Below are 9,483 nucleotides of genomic sequence, written 5' to 3'. Positions count from 1 at the left end.
ATGCAATGTCGCGCTTCTTGCCGGGACTTTCCGTCAACGTTTCCGTGTACGTCGCTCAAGAGCATAAAGCTTCACTCCTTCACCTGAGTGAACATAAACAGCCGGATGCGCATGTACCACGCGTCCCAGTTACAACGGATTGCGTTAAAGAAGAAAAGAAAGAAAAGCCCTCCGATGCACATGAAACCAACCATATACCAACCATGAAACCAACCATATAAAAACGTACAGTTGGTTTCAACCGAACAGTAGTAGGCTTCGCCTTTGAAAACATGCTCAATGTTAGATGGCCCATTTTTACATACATATACAGTGGAATGTTTCGGAACTCAATGGTGCGCTTGTTTTCTCCCTGGTATACTTGAGTAAACAGGATGTGCAGCTTTTGTCAAAACGAGCTAGCTATATATGACCGTGAGGGTCACCGATTTCTGGCCGCGCCTCAAAGTGACCAGATGAACTTATGATCCAATATGCAATAAGTTTCGCATGTCGCGGGGCTCACGACATGTAGTTCACGAGCCGACTGGTGGGATTGGACACGCCTATACCGTGTTCGGCTACATAGAACCGTTACAAAATATACTTCCGACTTAAAATTAAAGCTAGAACTGCCACTGCGCCCTGGGTGCAACGTACTGGAAGATTTATAACTGAATTTGCTGTTGTTACGTATTGACATAAAGTATAACCGCCCAAATGTCCGCACTGAATGTACGGCAAGGACTGTATCATGCCTTGTGATCCGACATAGGTAAGCGCTTCTGATACAGATAACCAGCAAGCACGGAGAATTAGCTTTACGCGATTTAGTGGAAGCGTCAAGTTCAAATCCGCTTACAATAGCAAAATTGGTCGACTTGTTGTGACGTGCAACTTCCATGGAGCCCCTTGCACTAGAAAACTCCATACATATGCTCTGTATGTCAAAGAGAAGAGTTTACGTTCCTGTACTGAGTTTTCAGAGTGTGCTGAAGCAATGGGAAACCGACCGCACTTCTCGATCGCGGAGTCAGGTGCGTGTTGTCTTCGTTTCATTCGGCAGAGACTGTATCGACTGTATCGTATCGACTGTACACGACTGTACGTATCGACTGCAACGTATCTTTGACTTGATACAGTTAGTAAACCCCCGGGTTCACGAGCCGATCACGTGGGCAGTACTTGGAGTAACAACAACGACCGCAGCACGTTTGTCTTTGGTGCCCAGTTACTTGCGTGCATTTGTGTGTTCTTTCCACAAGGTAAGCGTCGAAAGTAAGGTAATGCCTCTAGCCAACATTTCTCTTGCTTACGAATCCAAGTTTTCTAGCATGTTCGCACCGAACGGCCGTTTGACATTTCTTGACGTGTTCCCGCTTGGCGATAAATGCACGCGGAATCCGCGCGCATGTGGCAGACACTATTAATTCCCTCTATGCTATGTAGATGCAACGGCTTGTCAGGTGGTCCGGCTATTCTTCGAGTTTGCCGAAAAGCAGCTGCTACATACTGCGCGCTCCGACGTAACGCGCAGAAACGAATAGCGAGAAAATATAAGCGGGCTGTTACCACGGGGGCGCGGGACGACGATTGCTGTGCGCGCGCGTATGTAGAGTTATTTCACAAGGACCCTCGTTTCCGCATGCCTGAAGCGCTTCCGCTATTCGCTTGCCGCATACTTTTTGCGACTCCCAATGCCAAGCACGACAGCCTAGCGCACTGTATACACGCGGCATTCAGGTGCACCTGCACTTGTTTGCGCCAGCGGTGCATTCGGAATAGAAAAGTACTAGAATTTGATCGTGTACGCCACCTGCGAGCTTAGCCGGTGCGCACTTTCGCTGGGTGGCACCGTGTACACGCCATCTGCGTAGCGCGCATGCACACCAGAACTGAGCGGAGGAGAATCGTCCAGCGTTTGCTTATGGAGGCGTAGACGTGAGTACGCACATGAGGCAATAGCCACGTGGTTCAGAAGAACAAAGTGCTCGGTCACTGTGGAGAGGCATATCGTTCCGATTCCACCACGGTGACTCGGTTTCTTTTATGGCGACCTGCTCCCGAACACGAAGTTGAGGGCGCCATTTCCGGCCACGGCGACCGCACTGCGGTGCGTGCAGTGTATGTAAAAGTGCCCGCGCGCAAATATTTAGGTGCACGTTGAAGAACCTCACGTGAAGAACCTCAAGCCCACATACGCTTGCGCGTCATCCGCGTTCACGAAGTGAAACGTCATTTAAACTTTTTTTATGTCGTTCTCCTTTCGTTATTTTTGTTATTTGTTGTTCTTTGTTGTGAAGGATACCTTGCGTGGTTTGTTGTCATGTGATGTTCACTGCAGATTCTAATACAGATAAGCATCTGACAATATTTAAAGGTTACAAAAAAAAAGAAAAAAAAAGAATTTGGTGGATCTCACCCACTGTGGGCATTCATCGATGTAAGCGAAGCTTTATGTGCTATTTGCTTTGATCGACGTGGCAGAAGCGTTAAACTTTAGTTGAATTATGAGGCTGTACGTAATTCAAATAACAAAATCGTATTTATATATATTATATACATATATTCGCGGTCTGCACCAGGCTTCGCTGCTTGGCGAAGACGCTCCTGTTTCGCGCAACCCATGGCGCAACCCTTGTTTAGGTAGGCTAGGTGTCCTCGACGCTGACGCTGAAGCCATTTTGCTGGTGCGTGTCTACGTGCGCCTTGTGCATACGTGGCCAACACGCTGTTGTGACGCCAGCTCCCAGCGCTCTCTTCAGGCTATGGACAATTGTAATGTTTACACTATCACAGTCCAGCACGCGACCTCCACAGCCCAACACCTGCATTTCTGTCGGCTATAGGAAAGCAATTTTCTAACGACCCCCCGCAACTGTCCCCTTTCGCACGGAACAGAAAGTTTCAGGAAGTGGGCTCCGAAAGAGCGACATGGATGAAAGGGAAAGTTTGGGCTCGACAACGTAAAACTACTCCAATCTGTTGTTATTTCAATCTCCAGACGTCAAATTTGCGCAACCGCCAATGCAAGCATCGGGAGGGGACCGAAATCGTTGTCTGAAAAGCCCAGTCAAACGCTCACCTCGCGTTTATAGGGAGTCACTTTTGTTTGCTTTCAAAACGAACATAATTGCCTAAGTTGAGCGGGTTTTCTTATATAATTGGCTGACAAGAGGCAAGGAGCACGCTCAAGTGGAAAGGGTTTCGATGTGGCTGAGCCAGAGCAGTGAAAATAGGTAACTGGACAAGAGGGTGGTGCCGGCGTCTGCGATTGGTCCGCTTTCCCTTACTGATTAGCTTGCGGTGGCTGGTCGAAAATTTCGGCAGCGCGTAGGTTAATGATCCTCATCAAAGAAGAGTTGGCGCAGTGATGTCGTGTACGTGTCGAAAGGGCTCGATAACGTTATACTGCCACACAAGAAGTTTATTATAAGTAAATGAATGGATGCTCTCCGGCCGGTGTAAATAGCCAGTGCCTGTGTAATCGGCGGGCAGCTATTTTCTATTTCTTTCGGAACGGGGCAATCTCCGGCTATCAAAAACAAGATCAGTTTTGTTCGGCATGTTAATGCATCCTTAACGTGTACACTTTGACGTGAGGAGTTTTTGCGGTTTTGTGTCTTCGCGTGACAGACAGGTGAAGTGGGCGCAGCTCGTAAACTTTTTATCAATAGCAGAGGGCTAATGGCAAAAAGGCGCCGAATCAGAAACAATTATTTTCTTTTATCCGGTCTGTCCATGCATAATCAGTGTGTACACGTTATACCAGATAGAAATATCACGGTTTTCGTGACGTCGCGTGACAGACAGGCGAAATGGGATGGATGGTTGGATACAACTTCCGGCAAGGTTTAACGCGACTGGCCCAAAAATGTTTTGGCTAATCGTGGAGGGCTGACTGCAGAATCGGAAGAGAAAAGTTTGGAATAGCTCTACGTACGTTACAGCGTACCTTGAATGTGAAAGCAAGTTAAGGGCTAGTGGCTGTCCGAATGGGTGGGGGGGGGGGGGCTATCATGGCGGTGATCCGCTCTCCCATGCATGCGCAGAACATTGCGGCGCCACTCATGGCGCACCTATACCTTATTCCGGATCGTGTTAACCATAAATCCTGGGGGGGGGGGGAGGGGGGAATCAGCGCAAAAATTCCACACACACAGATAAAGACAGAACGAGCGCGTGCATTAAACTTGGGGGCATCGTTGCTCCCCACCAGGCCTTCGTGTCGACGAATAGCTTATCATTTGTGGTACTTTACCTAATCGTCGACCACGCTGCCCTGAAGAAGATCACTTCAAAAATATTGCGACTTGCTTGTCCAGGAAACACATAGTAAGCAACCCACCCTTTTTTTCGACTTTTTTTCTTTCCATTGTCTCTGACTTTCATTATGTTAATAAAAATGAGAAGAGCTTGCTGTTAAGCTAGTTTGTACACGCTGGTAAGATTGAAAACAGGGCAACCAAACAGAACAAGAAAGAAAGACCTGCAGAAAGCTGATTTTCGCACGGCAAAAAAGTTAGGCAGCATGTTACACTCCTGCAACACATAAAGGCATAAGCCTGCTGCACACTTGGTACTGCATTAAACAGTGGTCAGACTTCTTGCAAGACATAACGAGCCGCAGTGTGGAGTGTACGTGTGGCGCTTTAGGACAACGACCTCAACGACATATGCGAACACTTAATGCACTACCTAAAGGTGCAGCATGCTTGTCGCCAGTAAGTGTGTGACAAATGTGCAACACAAGCCGAACACAATTACGCACCGTCTCAGCAGGACAAAACAGCAGTCGCGGTCAAACGCTTTGCTGCCGCCGCTTCGAACGTCGTTTCTCGCTTGGCGAGCATCGTCGGCCGTAGCGTACTTATGAGGCCTACCGCGCAATCCACTAGACCCCGGGCGAGCGTACTCTATCGCCATCTCTCTCACCTCGAAGTCGACTGTCGCCACAGCCGCCGCCGCCGGGTGACGTCAGCGACGCAGCACCTCTTTTCAAGCGAAGCTTGCATTGGCTCACAAGTTTCGATGGCGATATGGCCACGCCAAAGCCCAGTTGGGGGTGCTCTGGGAGCTGCTGCTGCTCCCAGAGCAAAGCAGCTGATGCTAAGGGTGATTTGACGAGTTGACAGCTGCAGAGGCGCCGGAACGTGGGTCGTATTAGCAAGGATTCCAGCTGCAGAGGCGCGCGCTCACGCCACGCGCAAAACCAATCAGAGCCGTTTCGCTTCAGCCGGGGAGGGAAAGGGTGTCGCGGGCGCTGCGCCTAAAGCCCCTCAATTTTCAGCTGCGCCAGCTTCGTTTCCGAGCAGTTCAGGTTCAGTCTCAGAAAATTGGTGGGACGGCCAGGCGTTGTGCGTTCCCCCGAGGAACGGGCAGCGTTCGATGAGCGGTGGCGAGAACTCGCCCTGAAAGGGTTTGCCGTCAGTGCGCTGATCCAACAGTTAAATCCGCCCGAAACCAGGCAGTTCGACAGCAACGAGAAGATCCTGAGCTGAGGGAGCGGGAGGCCGAAGCAACCCGGCACCGATACCTGTTGGTTACTTAACCGTGACAAAGGTCAGGGGCACGCAGGACAAGCTTCGCTTACCCCCATTTTCCGGTAGGGGAAGGGTTGGTAATTTTTTTGCTGCTTGCACGCCATCGTTCTCCTGTTCACCCGCCGCTTCGTTCGGAGGTTTTTTTTTTTTTGCACCACTCGGCTTGACGCCGCGTTTTTTCAAGGTCATCTCAAGGACGGGAGTGCTAGACCAGCGAAGCTAAGAAATCGCAACAACAAACACGTAGGGTGGCAGCTATGTGTATGGTCTAGAAACCCACGCAGAAACAAAAATATAGGAATGTTAGGGGCCGCCGCGCCGTTCAACAACCCTGTGAATGTTGAAGAATGCGGTAGTGAATAACGGAAAATAAATTTAAGGGGAGTGGGGTGATGGCTATGAGAAGGGGGGTGGGGGACGCGCTTAAATGGCGTCATGAACGAAGTTGGCGGATAATTATGAACATAGAGAGCCCTCGTCACTGCCCGATCGCTCAACACCAGACAGCCATGGCCAGTCGCCTAGCTGGGGCTCACCTACCCGCTGTAACACGTGTTGCTTGCTGCGGAAAGCCCATCCTAACTAAACGTCTCGGCTATATTCAGAATAGACATGCATCAGTAAACACGACACTTAATTTTCAAATCTCTCGGAGCTATTGGCCCTTAATTTGCTGCGAACTACGGTTGCCGTAATTTTCACATGGGCTACAAAACAGGAAGCAGCCCTGCTGCTGACTGTCTGCCTCGTCAATTCCCATGCGTGATCAAATAACAATATGCGTCGCGTGATGTCTGCAATACCATGATCGCAAGTTGTTTCCAAATATCTCTTCAAACAAGTCGGACAGCAGGTCACCGAAAGGGAGTGAAACTTAATTACATCATATCATACTATTGATCGAAGTTCTTGCGCAAAGCTTCGTTCCTGTATATTATTAAATATAGAATAGCATGCCCACAACGCCGAAAGCACGATTAAGATAGGCGACTTGCAAAATAGTGCTCGCCATTTTCCGTACGTAGCCGTGGCCGTACCACTCCCTAAAGATATGGCTGGAAAACAATGGTTATCTCCGCTGTTACCTGGGTTGCAACAAGTATGGCCTGCAAACAAGAAGACACACGATAGTGTGCAGTCTTGTTCTCGTTAGGCCCCGTTTTTAGCGCTGTTCGTTTTTCCAAGTCCTGTATATGCAAAAAACGTGCACATTCTTGTCTCCGGGGAATGTTGAGTTTGTCTGTGAGCGGTATATATATATATATATATATATATATATATATATATATATATATATATATATATATATATATATATATATATATATATATATATATGTGTGTGTGTGTGTGTGTGTGTGTGTGTGTGTGTGTGTATGTGTGTGTGTGTGCATGTGTGTGTGTGTGTGTGGAGAGAGAAAGAGGGAGACGAAGGAGGGGGATGAGTAAAGGCACTGGCTTTAGGGATGAGTCGTAGTTGTCGGCGCAGAACTCCCCCCCCCCCCCCCCTTCCCGAAATAAATGGCTACGCCACCGATAGCGCAATTAAAGGTTACAATCGTACACAGCCTGTAGAGAGTGCTTGGAGCTGGCGTTTCAATAGATCGAGTTACTGTATATGGCTCCCACAGGGACCCATGCGGGAGCCATATACAGTAACTCTAGCGTCTCAACAGCGTGCTGGCCACGTGTAATCAGAAATACTAATCTGTAAATAATCAGAAGTTTGCAGCAAAATTTAATTGGTCCCATGTTCACAATTAATATATCCTATAAAGTAAAGTGCGGCTTCCATGTTCGTGGAGAATTCAGATGGAGAAGTACGCGCAGACGTACAGTGCAAATTATATCAGACAACCGCTTAGATTTGACGGAAATCTGACTGAGAGCCAGATTTCGATTTTAGCTACTTAACAATGCCGTGTAAGCATCATAACTATAAACAGATTAAAACAGACAAAGTTGGTCATATATATATATATATATGGTATCGAAGGTTATATATATGGCTGTCTGAAGTAGCAGTAAATATTGTAATGAAATGCCAAGGTATATTGCGTCTGTCCGACGCATTCTTGGTCCGACGCACCATGTTGGCAATCTCGGCGGCCACGTCAAAAGCTCTGGCAGCTCAGCGCGCGCTGCCCGATCTTAGAGGCTGGGCTGATTCCGTCTCAGTTTAGTTAGTCACCGCTGCGAACGCTGCGCGCGGAAAAATCTGTGTTCGGTGTTCGGAGGTTTCGTGAGTTTCGTTCCTGACTTCGCGTACACACTCGCGCCTTCGCACCTCACACAGCTGTTGCGGACGGGCAGCGGTATGAAGGGTGCTTCGCAAACGTTACGGCAATGCTAGAAATTTGTGCCGGAGCTTTTACTTATTGAGGAGTGCTGGAACTTTTGTGTGCTGCATGTGCGGACAGGCCTTCAGGTGAGTCACATCACTCGTTGTACGCCTCTTCCCTCCAACCCCGCCTTTTCTCTCTTTCTATTTTTTTCCCATGCGCAAATGATGCACATGTCAGGGATACCGGTGCCACTACCCACTGTGTTGTTGTAACGCTGGCGTTTGTTATGGGGAACACTATTGCCGGACTTCTCAATCGGGAATTTCAATAAGCTCGGGATGCTGCATGTGAACATTTGCTAAGATTCTGTGAAATGTTGACAACCGTATTCCTCTGAATCCGGAACTCACCTAGGCGGGATCTCCCGCTAACCGACAGCGTCGTTACAATATATTAAGAGCGATGACATCGTAACGACAAGCTTGCCGGCTAAGTGCGAGTAGCTCCGCTGCCAAGCTACGATTGGTACGGTTGCAAAATTAAGCAGCTACATAGTCATGCGCTTGCGCAAAATTGGTCCTTGACAAAATTCATGGCCAACCACTTTGAGTTTCTGTTCCCTTCATGACTGAGTCAGTCTTATTCGCGGCTATCACCAGAAGCCCCTGGAACCGGTCAGCGAAGCGTATTACGTACACCATTGAATGCACGTACGTACTCCTCATTTTGACAAGCACTGTAAAAGCGATGTCGGCACTATAAATGCACTAATGAAGCAAGTAATAATAATAATAATATTTGGGGTTTTACGTGCCAAAACCACTTTCCGATTATGAGGCACGCCGTAGTGGAGGACTCCGGAAATTTTGACCACCTGGGGTTCTTTAACGTGCACCTAAATCTAAGCACATGGGTGTTTTCGCACTTCGCCCCCATCGAAATGCGGCCGCCGTGGCCGGGATTCGATCCCGCGACCTCGTGCTCAGCAGCCCAACACCATAGCCACTGAGCAACCACGGCGGGTAATGAAGCAAGTAGACAATAGAGGTGCTATAATGCATTGAGCCAACGAAACTGAAAATTTGATGGAAAACCGAGTTTCAAGCATGAGATCTCACTCTAGACGTATATATGTCGTGCATTTCTTAATGTAAATTATCATTATTATTTCAATATATGAGCTACAAGACAATTTCTGACTGTACAAGATAATGCTTACTAAAGACGTTTGACTGTGCGAAAATTCTTGTCGTGCCGTCGCTGTCGTGATCATTTCGTATCAAGTAAAACAATAAATTTTTTCTAGCGTTGCTTTATTTAAGCAGCTGACAAACGAAGCGGCAGCTCATGCATGGACACTAATTTCTCTTGCAGAGTTTGCAGCAAAGCAATCAGAAAATTGTGAAACACCTGTCTCATCTCATGGTCTGTGATGGTATTTTGCCCACTTATTCATATATTATTCAGTTTAGGTTCTTGAGGTTATTCTGGTTTTGTTTGTGCATTGTAGTACACAGAAGAGTATAAAAGATGCAGAAAGCAAGCGTACATAACAAGCAACATGAATCAAGTTGTAAGCTTATTCATCCACATGGCCTGTCAATATTGGCCATATTTTGAAGCATATATATAAGCTTAGTTTTTGTGCCCATAACCTATAATTATGTATGTGTGATG

General features: G+C 47.7%; 1 protein-coding gene across 8 annotated transcripts in view; it reads left to right on the top strand.

Moving 5' to 3' along the window:
- The first annotated feature begins 1,895 nt into the window (after positions 1-1,895).
- The window catches only part of Mvl (solute carrier family member malvolio), a 42,576-nt gene continuing 34,988 nt past the window's right edge, over positions 1,896-9,483 (top strand). For 2 of the 8 annotated variants that reach the window (XR_010563968.1, XM_070531727.1), the window contains exons 1-2: positions 7,710-7,949; positions 9,181-9,231. The gene's annotated coding sequence lies outside the window, so the exon portion shown is untranslated. Of the gene's footprint in view, positions 1,921-7,709; positions 7,950-8,493; positions 8,517-9,180; positions 9,242-9,483 lie in introns of those variants that run through there. The other 6 variants (XR_010563911.1, XM_070531726.1, XM_065430215.2 and 3 more) reach the window with 5 other exon arrangements.

The sequence above is a fragment of the Dermacentor albipictus genome, chromosome 1 (assembly GCF_038994185.2).
Source record: "Dermacentor albipictus isolate Rhodes 1998 colony chromosome 1, USDA_Dalb.pri_finalv2, whole genome shotgun sequence".
In the NCBI taxonomy this organism is placed as follows: Eukaryota; Metazoa; Arthropoda; class Arachnida; order Ixodida; family Ixodidae; genus Dermacentor; species Dermacentor albipictus.
Note: the sequence above shows the minus strand (reverse complement) of the source record. Positions and strands in the feature narration are given on the sequence as shown.